We start from the raw sequence: 15,634 nt of genomic DNA on the forward strand, positions 1-15,634 counted from the left end.
GCTCATCCCTTGCTCCCAAGGGTTCACTGTGAAGTTCTCCGTTTGTTTTTCAAGTTTTTCTAGCTCCAGGTCTTTCACTGTGCACCTTTTCACTTTACTTGTACTCTGATATCTACATGGAATACTTTTTCTCCTATTCTTTCCTTCCTAGGTGTGGGTTAAAATGGTGTCCCACATCTGGTCCACCACAGGGCTAGAGATGTTCATGGAGGTGGGATGTGGGAAGTTTGATTGCATGCACCCATGCAACTACTGGATGGGTATCCAGCTGTGAGAAGCCTCAGGACCCTGCTCTGTAGCTGGGGAGGCACAATCTGAGGACCCTGGGGAACCTGCGGGGATCTGGCTCATGTATTCACATGCCATACAGAGGCCAGGGACAGCAGGTTCTAACTCTTGGACACTGCACACACTACTCGATATCTCAGAAGAGCTGAGAAAGGAGGAGTAGAGACCGGCAGGGGCTGGTTCTGGCATGAAGCCTAAGGAAAAAGGGCAGAAGCAGAGCTCTGGCTGGTTCTTGAGGGGACAAAAGTTTCCTAGGCCTGCTCAGGCAGCTTGGCTTGGTGGAACCCCTGACTGGGAGCACAGAGAGGCCTCTTGCGGGAGATTAGGCGTGGCTCTTTAGAGGAAGACCTGCTCCATTGCTCCAGCACAGCAGATCCCAAGGAGAAACGACAGTCCATGATTTTAAAGGTGTATATTGACATGGCAGAGGGTTGTGATAAGTGAAACCTTTCCCACTTTAGCAGGGTGGGCCTGAGGTTAAATACCTTTTGGCAGGATGTCTTTTGGGAGTATCTGGGAAGGGGAGCTAAGAGAATAGTAGAAGCAGTGAAAGGCTGAGAGAGGGAGAGAGAGAGTAGAGGCCAGCCTTGGCCACCTGGAGAGGGAGAAAGGAATGTGGAGAGGGGGGAGCAAGAGGGCCAGAGAGAAGGGCAAGAGTAAGAGAGGGAGAAGCAGGCAACCAGCCCCTTTTATAGTGGGGCAGGCCTACTTTGCTGTTGCCAGGTATCTGTGGGGGTAGAGTCTAGACAAAATATCAGAGGCTTGGGTCATTACCCTACATGACTGATAGTCACAGAATTATGGAGAGCTGAGGCCTCATGACTGGAGCCCGTGTCTGGGAATGTGGGAAATGCCTTCCATCTCTTGCAGGAACACCTGCTGGGTCTCCAGGATTTAAACCTAGCTCAGCCAGAAAACAGGCTGCCTTTCACGGTCACACATCTAGGGAGGTACTAAGAGTCCTCTGGCTTCTACTTCAGTATATGTTCTCTGAGGAACCTATCCCCTACTTCTCTATTTATAACCAGTCAGACATTGTTGCAATTCCTTGTTTAGCTGTCTATGTCCCTTCCCTCCCTTGACTGTAAACAAGAACAGAGCATGCATACACACACACACACACACACACACACACACACACACACACACACAAATACATGGGATCATGCATGAGACAGTATGTTGCTAAATTTAGCAAATTCACTAAATACGAATCAGAGATGTGCTTACAGGAAAGTAGCCAGAAAATATCGATATCTACTTTTCTAAAATGTTATTCCAACCACAAAGTTCCTCTGTGTATTTTGAAAACATGTACCTGTTTAAAATCTAGCAAATGCTAGATGCTAATAAGGTACACTGAAGTCAGGGCATACTCTCAAATACATAGAAGATACAACTGGTCTAAGGCATTCATTCATTTGTTCAAAAACATTCATTCACAATACCCCAAGGAGCATAAAATTTAAGTTATTTCCCTATCTTATTCTGAATACAACACTGATTTAGGAAAATTTTTATTCCTACTTTCTCAGCATCTTTTGTCTTGTGTTGATATAGCTGAGGGGAAACCAACCTATGCTGGAGAGTAGAGAGCAACAATTTTAGAGACGACTATCTGGATTTTTGCAACTTACTCAACTGAAGGAATTCCTTCTAATCATAGCACCAAATTAATCTTCATTAGTCTCTTCACCTTCTTCACTCACATATACACTATCTCTTTTCTCTAAACCATTCCTTCAGCCATCCCCTACTCCTTGCCTTCCATTATAATCAGGCCAGATAGCAGCATCATTTATCAGAGGATCACTTGCTTGACATCATTGTTTCTAGGCTTCTCATGTCCCAGTCCACTAGTCTATTCTCTATCCTTCACATAGTTATGCTAATCCTTTCAGAGGGAAACTAGATCTTGCACTTCTCCATTTAAACCCCCATAAGGGTCTTTCTATTGATCTGAGATGTAACTCAGGCTGCTTATCAACACATAGATAGGGTACAGTCTAGTTTCTGTCTACCTTTTTCTTTCTAAATAGAGAATGAATTTCCTATTACTTTCCCATTTTTGAAGGTGATATACCAGATTTTTCATGTACGATCAATGCTCAGAAGTACCATGTCACCCCTGTTTTATGGTTCTTCATATGACCAATGCTTAGAATCATCATGTCACCCCTGTTTTATGTGAATGTACACTCTCCTCATTATAGAGCTTCCTATTTTATGCCAGGGAGGGCATTGAGCTTTCATTATGCCCTTCATGCACCCCATGCTCTAGGAAGACAGTGAATAATAGAATGCACAGCTTAAGGGCCAAATAGATGGATATTTAATAAATATCAAATAGTTATTCCCATTTTATTAATAAAAAATTAAGTAAATAGAAATGGATTATCTGCCCATCCTGGACAAGACGAAGTTCCTTGTACCTGATCATGTGAATATGAGTGAGCTCATCAAGATAATTAGAAGGCACTTGCATCTCAAAGCTAATCAAGCCTTCTTCCTTCTGATGAATGTGCATGGCATGGTGAGTGTGTCTGTGCCTATCTCTGAAGTATATGAGAGTGAGAGAAATGAAGATGGCTAATTGTACATAGTTTATGCCTTGAAGGAGACATTTGGGGCAGCATTGACTATGTAACACTAGAACAATGCCTGATGCTTGTTAAGCCCTTACCAAGGCAAAAGGGGACATTACCAGCTGTAACTGGTCAGCTCACCACCCACAGATGGAATCTAGGCACCCATATAGGGTATTAGGAACTGTTTATTAGCCAGAAACTGAGCTCCATGCAAGTGCATTCAGCTTGGAAACTCATCTAAACTAGGCTATCTTGTGTTCAAACTTTGGAAGTTTAAAAATAAAATACTTTGCATCATTAAAAGAAAAAAAAAAGAAAAGGTTTTTCTTAGTTTACAACTTTAGGTAACACCATGTGGGGCAGTCACAGGAACAAGAACTTAAAGTAGCTAATCACACACTCCTGTGATAAACAACAGAGAGAAAAAACGCATGCATGCTTACTTGCTTGCTTCCTTGTGTTCAGATCAACTTCTCTACTCTTACAGAGTTCAGGACCCCTTACGTAGAAGGCAATCTGTTTGCAGTGAGTCAGTTTGGCCTTCCTACATCCATTAACTTAATAAAAAACAATCCTCCCCAGACATGTCTACAAGCCAACCTAATGTAGACAATCTTTCATTAAGATTCCCTCCTCTCATGATTCTGGGTTGTGTTAAATTGACAATTAAAGCAGAGTAACACAGTAAGTAACAAATCTATCTACTGTCAAAGAAGGGCTTAAGCAAAGGCCCAGTGCTTTTGGAGGTCATACTTAACATTTGTTATATGCAAAGGGCATGGGGGACATAATAAAACAAAGCATACAGTATGATACTATTTATTATAATCATTTATATTATATGATAATATTTATACCAGTTTATTAATATTAATTTAATAATATTGATTAATACATATAATTTATTATAATCTTTTCTGGGAGAAACCAGGTCTTTTCCCTTTCTGCCCACGTATGACATTTTTGAAATTTATTATTAGAGTTAGGCATAGCTATTATTCATCCTGCTGTCACCCTGATAGACCTCTGACTGACTCCACCATCCATGTGTCTATTCTTTACTCAACATGTAAGTTCACAACTCCTGGGGGTTGCTGACTGCTTCCCCTCAGTGTCTTGCACAACACAATTCAATTCTGGATGGCTGCACACATGCTTATAGAATATGTTACACATCAAAACGATTGCTGTTTAGACTTGGAACTTCTTAATGCCATTCTAAATAGCTGAGTTATCTAAAGTTAGATTGGGCACAATTAGGTTTGGTTTAATGAGGAGGAAACTCAGTGAGTCTTCACTGAGGGAATGCTTCCCTCTGAAGACCATTAGTCCCATCTACAGATACTTTGCATTATAGGGAAGTTACTTTAAACTGTCAGTGATGGTAATAAATTATTCTATGATGCACAGGGAGTAGCCCTCACCGCAGCAAAGACTATCCATTCCATTTGGTGAGTCGTCTTAAAGTTGAGTCACATTCAGTTAGACTAAGTCATAGAATAGATTGAAAATGTTACACAGAGCTTGTGTGTATTGTCTTTTATTTACATTGTATGACAAATAGGATAAAAAGCTTGATTGACTAGATATTTTTACTTAAAATTTTAAGTGGCAAATGAAAATTCATCCATAAGTAAATATTCAAAACAATTTGAGAGAAACATCTTTTTACAGTGAGATTTATACTATGTGAGCACTTAGGCTTATTATTTACCACAATACATGATAATTCTGTGTGAGAACTAATGATGTTCAAGGAGCTTTTTCAAAAATAGCCTGTAAGACTTGATAAACATCTGCATCATTTAAAATGTAGAAGTCAGATATTTTTAGAGTCAGCCAGGCAGTGGTGGCGCATGTCTTTAATCCCAGCACTTGGGAGGCAGAGGCAGACTGATTTCTGAGTTCAAGGGCAGCCTGGTCTACAGAGTGAGTTCCAGGACAGCCAGGGCATTAGAGTCAAAGTAATGATGGAAAAGGCTTTAAGATATTTTCAAAACTATTTATTACAGCTTATATTTTAGCTAAGAATTTCAAGCTGCATCTACAAGCATCAATCTCAAGTTAAAAACATCAAAATGAGCAGATTGTCTCATAAGTGTATCTATCGCACAATGCTTCTAGGAAAGTGTGATGCCAATGTGTAACAAATGCACTCACATGCACACATACACACTAACATAAACACTCAATATAACACATACAAACACAATAGTCTAACATCTCAACACAAACCCACAGGCATGTGTGCATGCGTGTGTGTGTGTGTGTGCATGCACGTGTGTACACACACACACACAATTGGCTAGAAATTTGAATGGAGGCTGGAAGCATGGCTTTAAATGCCACAGTATCTGACTGTAGAAAAGCCCGGAATTACAAAAGCAGAGATTGGGTTGGTGGTTGAACTTATTCACTACAATCAATTTAAATAGGAACTATCATCATTTAAAATGTAGAAGTCAGAATAAGTGCAAACCTATAACATTGCAATGCTATAAAGGTTTTACTTTATTTCACCATGTTCATGAAAGTTAGCCTATCCTAGGTCATTTACACAAAAAGATTCCTAAAGGAGATGAGACTTCTAAATTAGGTACCAGAAATCCTTTCACATCGGTCTGTGCTTTTTCTATATAACTACTTGTGGCTACGAGTGTGATTTCATTCTATAATCTTGGAGGATAGAGATCGATGTGAGAAAAATGATAATACAAGCAAAATCTTGAAAAATAATGAGTGCTATCCAAGAATTTCTTCATTCCTAAACCCCTCTCATCCATGGATAAATTAAAATGAAGATGATATCACATTCAGACAACCTAGATAAACTCATAAAAAGGTGTTTACATCTCTCATAGAGAACTTACTACGAAGACATTTAATTGTGGCACTTCGAATCAAAAGTGGAATTAGACAAATTTGTGAATATTACCAGAAACGTAAGCAGAAGTGAAGGATCTGCCTAGGAGGTTGATAATGTTCTCTCTGTGATTTGGAGGGAAAGTCTGAAATTCTAAAAACAGCTCACTTGCTGGCTAAGGACTGTCTGGTTTGAACAAGTTAGCTGCTCCAATTTTGAAATGATTTCCTGAAGGAACTACACCTGGAGAGACTGTCCAATCTCTCCTTCTATAACATAGATCTTTAGGACTCTCAGCTACTACATACATACATATGTTTCTATATCGAGGAGGGAGATGAAATGGAATTTTATTGGATGTCTGTTTCTCATAGTATTTTATGACCGTCCTCTGCTTACAAATGCCCTCTCATTACATACTCCCTCTTAGCAGAAAGTAATATTAATAACTGTCATCATGCATTAGCCACTATCCACATAAAAACCTCCCTTGGTATTCACAGTGATATCATTATAATGAGCCAATCTAATTCATTGTAGTAATAGATTTAATTTGACCAAACCCCAAGAATTACTATGTAAAAGAAAAGATGCCAGCCCTTTCTCTCTCTTGATTCAAATTTGACTTTACCCAGCATTTTCTTGGAGTTGTATGGCCTTATTTAAAACTGCAAAAGCATTCTGAGTGGGGGTGGGCTCAGGCCTGTCATTGTTTCTAATGATGAATTATGGTGACTGTTGCTTTGTAACCCCAAATTCTCAGAACACTAGCTTGCTGACCACCTGGCTAGAGTGATTTATTGAAATGTATCAACTCTTGTTTTGATGTGCCTAAGTGCATCTCAGTGCACCATGGGGTAAATACACTATGGATGAAGAGCTGTCAAGGCAGCCACCCATGGAGTTGTTTATGTCTTGTAGCCAGTCTACAGTCCCCAAGAGAGCCCTTCTTCCTGCAGAAGTCTGCTGGGGTTGGGGAACAGGATGGAAGTAGAGAGAATGATAGCTAACCTATCACACCAGGAGACTGAATGATGAACAGGAGCTGGTTTTCTAAGAAAGAAAGATCTAGAATGACAGTGAGGCCTTCTTCAGAAGGCCCTTAAGGAGCTGAGGAAAAATGCTGACCTCTTTCAAGGGACCAATAAATAATTTACAGCCTATCTCTAAAATTCGTCCAAAAGCATTTCTTTTTCTTCAAACATTGAATCTTTCCAGCATAAATCAGGTTCACTTGAAAACAATATACTAATTATTGTGTGCATTTTGTTGCCTAATTCTTAAAACCATTCTCATCATAGGGGTGCTTTGGTTGAGCTTAGATATTGGTGATGAGATTGTAGCAACAGGAATGTAGTGGGATGGGTTTAATTTGGCATTGAAGTGCTTTTGAGCAGCAGGTTACAGTTCATCAAATAAAAATGTCACTAAAGAACATTTGTTTTCAGTTATATTTAATTCAAAACTTAAGAACATTTTCTCATTTACACTGAAACTCAAATTTTACAGAGCAAATGCAAAGGAGATCATTGATTGTTGTGTGTGGATAAATATTTTCTTTAAAAATGCTAGTTTTTCCCTGAAAATTCATATAATAAAGAAATTCATATCTCATAGAATGTTTTTGACAAGCAACATAAAGTATAAGTGTTTCAAATGTGAAAGTATATAAGGCCAAGATCCTATGCACAGATCAAATGATCCACGTGCCAAACAATTGACCAGATGGAGCAGGGCCAAGGGCCTAAGGCCTGGAGCCTTGGGTAGTTGGACTACATTAAGTCTAACTTAATGCAGATTTATCTTATCTTAATGCTACTTATCTTCTGGGCATTTTGAAAAAGAAAAAGCCAGAAACGGAAAAATAAGTGTAGTCTTTTACATTCTTTGGCTATGGCAACTAATCTTAAAGTAATGTTATATCTATCTAAAAGGCACTGTGAAGTCAAGTGTCCTGAGGAAACATGCTGTATCTATGTTATTTCTACAAAGCTGACTGACTCATTAGAAGGTTGTTGATTGCTTACTTCTATACAAACTTCTAATCAGTTGATTGTCCTTCTATATTTCTCTCTCCAAGGTCTAGGAAACACCATGGGAGACAGGATGGAGAGATTGTAAGAGCCAGAAGATTGAGAATGGTTCTACAAAATGCTGTCCATGTCTGGCTATGGCATGGTAGTCACACCCACAAAGCAGATATGGCTGCCTGCACAGGAGTTTAAATAAGAAAGATACAGAAAAGGCAAGGAACTAACTGGAAAAAAGAGGGTAGTCAGCAGGAGTAGGAGGAGAAAGGATAATAGAAGATAAGGGGCTGTGAGTCATCACAGTACATTCTATATCTGTATATAAATGTCAGAGATAAAACATTAATAAAAATAAATAAATAAAAATTTAAAAATAATAAATTAAAATGAAATCTCAGAATATGCTGGCCCAGGGTCAGATAAATCTCAATGATCTTTAGTCCCCTTAATACTCATTCCCAACTACTTTATGATGACTCAACATCCTTAAAAATAATGGAATACATTAACATAACAAATCACAGCTTACACCAACCCAAACTTAGGATACCATCAGATAGTGTCTAATTCCTGCAACAGAGATTTCTCTACTTTTTGGTAACCATCTACCTAATGTTCCTAATAAAGAACTTGCATAACACCTCTACTTTCTCTTATTCTGTGACTATGAAAGTTCACATAACTAATTTTATGTTTGAACATGTTGTTCATGGCAACTTAAATCATGTTTCTGAGCCATGGTTGCTCATCTCAGCTCCAAAATATTTTCTTTCCAATTCCTTTTAAGGTGACAGCTGTGCTTCATGTTGATAGAAAGAAACATGGAAAACCATGCCACGTAGGACAGTTAGCAACTTCAGACGTTGTCCTTAAAAGCTCAGCACTCACCTTTTCTTAGTTCTCTCAGGATTGTTAGTTGAGATTGGTTTAGAGCATTTTCCCATTATTTACAGAGGGAAATCCAAGGCCCAAAGAGCTGAGCTCTGCTATGAGATACATGATGTGAAAGTCTAACTCTGAGTTGAACTCCTCTGCAGAAAGTACTAGAAATATTCTTTAATAGCTAATATATTGATATGGCTTCCATGTTTATAAATGCAGCCTTGCCTTTGCTTTCATTGTGTCACACACATGTCTTCTCTCATATAATACATCCCAATTACAGTTTCCCCTCCCTCCAGTCCTAGCTCTTTCTCTCCCTTCCCCTCAGATTCACTCACCTCTATTTCTTTTCAGAAAAGAGCAGTCCTCTAATGTACAGCATCCAAGCACAACAAAGCAAGATGCAATAAGACACTGCAAAAGCCCCCATATTGAGACTGGACAAACCAACCCAAAAGGAGGAAAAGATGAGAGAATTAATAGGCAGTAATGTCAAGTGACTTTGTCTATTTAACTCTTATCTTCTATCTTTTCTGCCTATCTTTATATTTTAAAGAAAGAAAGTGTGTGTGTGTGTGTCCTTTAAACAGGACAGATGAAAATAATGCCTCACAGTAATTTGTAATTTGTTTTGTACATTATAAATTACTAGAAGAGAAATGTTCAAAATCTCTAAACTGACCACAATGTAATGAGAGTTAGAAAAGTTAATCACCTTTATTTCATTAGTACCTATTTTACACATATATTGAATATCATAGTATGACCCATAAATAAGTGCAACTATTACATGTTAATCAAAAATTTGAAAAATATCTTAGAAATGTTAGCTGTTTTTATTATTATACATTGTATACATACATATACCAAATCATCACAAGTACCCCATAAGTTTGCATGGTTAAAGTGATATTAAAAAATATTTTAAAAAAGAAGTCTCCATTAAAATGGAAAAGCCCCAGAGGGGTTTCCTAGATTGGCTGCTTTTAGGCTAAGCTCTTTGCATTTTGACAGTGGCAGTGTCTGAGCTTGTATCTATAACAACATTTCTTATCTTCAGTGAACATAAGTCTCTGTTTAAGTGCTCGGTCCCTAATGCTTTGATACTTTCAGGGTAAAGAGATCTCTAATAGACAAAAGCCTTTTCTGTTCTTCATATTGTTTAGAAAGCATGTTCTGTGAAGGCAATATTTCACATTTTTGCTTTCTTTGTATTCAAGGTCCAAACATGCTGACTTCCTAGCAAAGAAAACCAAGAAGTAACTCAAAGGCAGCTAAGAGACATAAGTTAATGATGGCAGAAGTATAATGAGAGAAGATAGTGGAATGGTCCACTCCTGATCCTGGAAATTGTGCTGGGTTAGGTAAGATGGAGGTGACTTTATGACCCAGGAAGTAGAAGGTGTTAAATAAATGGAAAGGTGAGCTTATGGTCAAGGAGGCAGAATAAGGACTGGAACAAATAATTAGAAAAAAATGCATTAGCAAGTAGCTTTCAAAAGTCAGGAATAATATCTCCTTTATTTCATATCAAGCAAAAACCAACAGCACTGCGTGTTTAGTACCATGCTTGATAATGAGTAGTTTTCAGTAAATACTTATTAGTATTACCACTGTTAGTTTCTTTGAGATGCTTCAAATTGCCTCTTCCATTAGAGAGCATACACTTCCAGCCTGCCTGTCACTTATCTTTTGGCTTCTTTATTGCACACTTGCCTCTGTTGGTTATTAACTAGTCATCATCCAGCAGGGCCCTTGGTGAGAAAGGCTCTCTCACACTATGAAATACCGTCAAGATCACATCTGCTCCTTCAGTAGTCCTGTCCCACAGTCCCTAGGCTCTCTCTCTGGCAGTGAGTCTGTTATGAATAAATTGGTAACAAATTAGTTGTTTGTTTCCCAGTAAAAGGAGCATGAGACAGTAAAAGAGACTGGTTTTGTTTTGTAAAATAGGATGCCATCCAAAGGATAGCGTTAAATCAGAAGGTCAAGATTTGGTACACTGACTGCCTGGAAAAAATGAAATCCCTGCCTCCTTTTTTGAGCATCGCTTGTCAGTTGAATGGAAATTTTCTCTCTGTTGTATGGACATAAGTATGATGGAAATCATGCCTACCTTGCTAGAGGCTCTTATAAAAAAAGATTTGAGTAAATGCCACATAATACTAATAAAGAGGACACACTGAATGGCTCCTGTGTCTATGGGAATCGTCTTTTGTATTCAGCATTTCCTTTAGTTTTTCCTCATCTTTGTGGTATTCATTGCTCTTTAATGTATATTTTTCAAAATATATATATAGCCATATTGTAATCTTATAAGTTCCTGGGAAAGCAAAGGACTGTGCCAACCTTTTGTGTGTATCCAGCCTAATTTTTCTGGATTCACCAGTTATTTTAACCATGGAGGTATTACCAAGCAATATACTACATATAATAATATGTATGTGTGCTAGTTTATTATATAACAAAATAAACCTGAAAAATATAATTGACTCATAGCATGTCACAAAGTAACAGTATGGAGTTTGAACTAAAAATTATATGAATTGTATGATCACGAGGTCCTTCCAATCCTCTATTCATAGATAGTGAATCAGTTTTAAAAGTACTCTATTAGTTAAGGTATTTCTCTTTTAAAATCAATTTATTTTTATAAAGACTGCCTACATGTGAAATACAAGCCCTGAAATGTGGTGGATTTTGTGCATGTTGCTTCTCATCTGGTTCTTTGTTATGAGACAACCACAAAAGTCCATTGTTTCAAGTGTATTAAAGTGACTGTTGTTATCAGTCTGCAAAGATAGTACAAAGACTTGAGGAGGAAGTAGGCCTGTGACTGCATGCTGCAACTTCTAGTTGTTAGTTTTATTATCATGAACGAGGCCTTCAAGTCTCATGTCTGAATTAAGAGATTTTTAGGACTAGGAAACACATCTCTGTGTGTCCTTGGCCACCCACGCAGAGAGGACTGACACCTGGCACAGTGAGTAGGAGAGAAAGATCTGCCCTGGATGTGGCTAACACTAATCTCCTGGCTGTTGGATAGAAAGAATTAGGGTATGCTTACCTGAAAGCTTTCTTTTTGAGTGAGTCCATACAGCTCCTGACATGTCTATCGATATCAGATTCCAGTTTTTATAGCCTTTCAACTGTGGACTCAAATCCAATGACTCTTCAGAGAGCTTTCCAAGCCTTTAGCACTAGATTGGGACTGCTAAAGCATTCATCTTTTTGGGAAGAAAATGTGATTGTTGAACTACCCAGTTCCTATTATATAATCTAGCCAAATAATTCTCTACTTTTGTAATATACCATATATTTTATTTGTTCTATTTCTCTAGAATATACTAATTAACCCAGTGGTAGGCTTTAGTGGATAGCCTGAATATTGAAAACATATTTTCTAAAAACTCTTTCATAAAATTTCTTAGCAAAGAATTTTAAGCATTAGGGTGAATTATAGATGTGGTTAATAGGGCATCATTTTATCTTTACTATTTGAGTGACATGGTGATTAATCTTCATTGTCAACTCAACTGCATTAAGAATCACTATGGTAAGATACCACTGAGAACCTATAAGAATGCTTCCAGAAAGAATTACGTGAAGGGAGAAGGCAAGCCCCTGGCTGTAACATAATTCCATAGTCAATAGTCCTGCATATAAAGTATAAAGTGAGGTAAGCCTCCCATTCCATCCCCTACTCTGTCCATCCATAGATGAGGGTATCCAGAACTGGAGGATCAAACAGGGAGTGAAATGAATATGGGAAGGGAACAGCTAAAAGTGAGGTCTATTTGAGGGGTCACCTAGAAACCTAACAAAGTAGAAGCTTCCTATAATATATATATATATATATATATGTATATATATATATACATATATATATATATATATATATATAGGTTTATGAAGGTGATATAAATAAAATTTTCTAATAACAGGGGAGAGACAAAGCCTCAACTGGGCATCTTTCATCACCAAATAAACTTTTCAGTACTAGGAATGGGTGTGTCTAATCAAGTTGTTGGCCAGTAGGGCTCCCACTGGAACTCCCAAACAATTGAGACTATTGAGAAGGATATAAACTGCTCTCCACAAACTGACAGACTTTATTGCTGAAGTCATCAACTAGACAACTTATTAAACACAGAGGAATTGAGAAGTTGCCTACCTAGAGCCTTCACCTCTATGGACTAGTATTCATGGTGTTAGAAGTCATTCTGCATCTTACGGAGATAGGTAAACACCAACCCAGCTTCAAACCCTAAAAAACTACAAAAGTAACTTGCCTGCAAGATATGTTGCTGCAATAATACCACCAAGCTTGTGGGAGTAATCAACTCAATATCTAATATGAATTAAGGACCACTCCATGAGATGGAATCCATACCCAGCATTGCTTGGGTGGCCAAAAGCCTGAGACTCAGGGACTTAGAGGAAAACCAAATATTAAAATTATGTTAAAGGAACATTATAATGAAATGACTCCTAATGGCATTTTGCTATAATAATAGATTAGTGCTTTGCTCAATCAACACCAGAAAAACTCCTCTCTACAACAAATGGGAAGGAATACACAGGCCCACAGCCAGATAATATACAGATAATGCGAAAGACCTTGGGACACTCAGCTCTAAGTGTGGGGTGTCTCTATGAAATCCCTTCTCTCTGTGCTCAAGGACGCCTGTGGAAGGGGAGGTGAAAAGAGTAGTAGAACCAGAAGGGGGAGAATACCAAGGAATTAAGACTTTTTGAATCAACAGGATCACCACATATAGAAACTCAGAGACTGAGGAAACACTCATAGGACCTACATGGGTCTGCACCAGATGGGTAGCTAGAGCTAAAAGAACCAGTAGACACATGCCTTCATCCCTAACCTAGAAGCTGTCTTCAACTGATAGCTACTTGCAAATGAAAAATTAGTTTTCTTCAAGAGCATCTCACTGGGGAAATAAGCCATTCTTAAGAGTATACCTCATACCCAGCAGCAGATGGCCAGCACAAAATGAACTCAATGACGTTTGAAGATTCTGTGTGTCATAATGTTAGTTAGGGCATTATCCATCCATCCATCCATCCATCCATCCATCTATCTATTTATCTATCCCATCTATTTATTACCTTTCTTGTCATTTGTATATATACTATAGGTTTAGGTTTTATGGAATTCCTGTGTGTGTGAACATGTGTGTCTCTTGGTCTATAAGTTATTCTTGTGCTTTTTCTTTGACTCCTTTTGTTCTTTGGTTGTTTCATCATATTCTGATTTGTTTGTCTTTGATTTATCCCATCTTATTGATTAATCAGTACCTGCACTTATGCCCCCTTTGTCCATTTCTTCTTATGCAAAGACTAATGTCAACATCACTGTGGTGGTTTGAATAAGAATGGCCACGATAAGCTCATGTATTTGAATGAATAGTCATCAGGCATCTCTTTGCTACTAATAGAAGGACTAGGAGGTGTGGCCTTGTTCAAGGAAGTGTTTTCCTGGTTTTGAGGTTTCAAAACCCCATACTCTGCCTACTCTCTTTCTCTTTTATTTTATTTTATTTATTACTATACATGAGTACATTGTAGCTGACATCAGACACACCAGAAGAGAGTGTCAGATCTCATTATGGGTGGTTGTGAGCCACCATGTGGTTGATGGGATTTGTACTCAGGACCTTCGGAAGATCAGTCAGTGTTCTCACCCGCTGAACCATCTCACCAGCTCTACTCTCTTTCTCTCTGCCTGTGGATCAGATGTAGCTCTCAGCTACTTCCCCAGAACAAGGCCTGACTAATGTCATAGTCTCTTCCACATGCTTCATGCCATGATGAAAGTGGACTAATCCTCTAAAACTGTAAACAAGCCCCTAGTTAAATACTTTCTTTTATAAGAGTTGCCTTGGTTATAATATCTCTTCCCTGCGATAAAACAATGCCTAAGACATACACATTCCTTTCAACAAATTGAATTTAGTTCAACAAATGTTATGTGAGGTCATATTACATACCAAATATTGTCCTGGGCACTTGGGTGAGAGGCAGATGAAATATGCTCTTCAGCCTCAAGAAGCTTATGAATGCACAGAAACATCTGATATTAACAAAGAATGAATTAGACAAATCACTAAAAATTACTAAAGCTGATTCAGAAAAAGATTTCCATATCCAGATCATGGGATGCTATTGACAAGCTCATTGACCCTATCTTATATTTGAAGGTCACGTAATAGAAGACCATTAGCTATGATTGTACATATATCAGACATAAACTTCATGTCTCCAGGGTCTATAAAACTAAATTAACATAAATATAGAAAATTATTTCACAAACTTCAGTGTAGCTGAAGAACATGTAAACTTCATTTCCACATAGTTATAATCAAGGGGAGACTTCAAATCTATACAAGCTAAGCTTTGCCACAGTTCTGTTCATTCTTGTTAACTCCATTCAGCCTACTGCACTGCTTTGTTAAGTCCCTCACACTCACTGACATTAGATACTGCCCTGTACTTCCTCTGTTACTGAGCCCCCAGCAAGCACATGAAACCACAACTATCAGAAGATAATAACACTAACTGGCATGTGCTTAATTCCAAGTGTCAGGAATAGACTAAATTTACTTTGTCTTAGTTAGCTGTCTTTAAAAAATAATCTGTTAATTATAAAAGACTTGTAAATAAGAATCATCATGGAGGAGGATTAACACGGTGACTCAAACAAGCACTTTCCCAAAGCTAAGTCTCTACTCCTCAATGAACTGCTGTACAATTAAAACAGGCATTTTGATGCCAGGAAATTTCATATTGGATTTTACACTTTATCAATATCAATTATATTTTCATGCCCTTGTCTACTACAAAAATCTGACAACTCTTGACAGAAATAAAGCTAGGGAAATATACACTCTAATTAATCATTGTAGGATACCGACCAGCAGCTTCCTACTAGCGTGGGTTTCCACGAACCGGGAATGTGGGAGACC

At 38.1% G+C, this 15,634-nt stretch overlaps 1 pseudogene; it reads left to right on the forward strand.

The window, feature by feature from the left end:
* Positions 1 to 2,677: 2,677 nt before the first annotated feature.
* The window catches only part of LOC116081587, a 22,305-nt pseudogene continuing 9,348 nt past the window's right edge, over positions 2,678 to 15,634 (forward strand).

The sequence above is a fragment of the Mastomys coucha genome, unplaced genomic scaffold (assembly GCF_008632895.1).
Source record: "Mastomys coucha isolate ucsf_1 unplaced genomic scaffold, UCSF_Mcou_1 pScaffold7, whole genome shotgun sequence".
Classification (NCBI taxonomy): domain Eukaryota; kingdom Metazoa; phylum Chordata; class Mammalia; order Rodentia; family Muridae; genus Mastomys; species Mastomys coucha.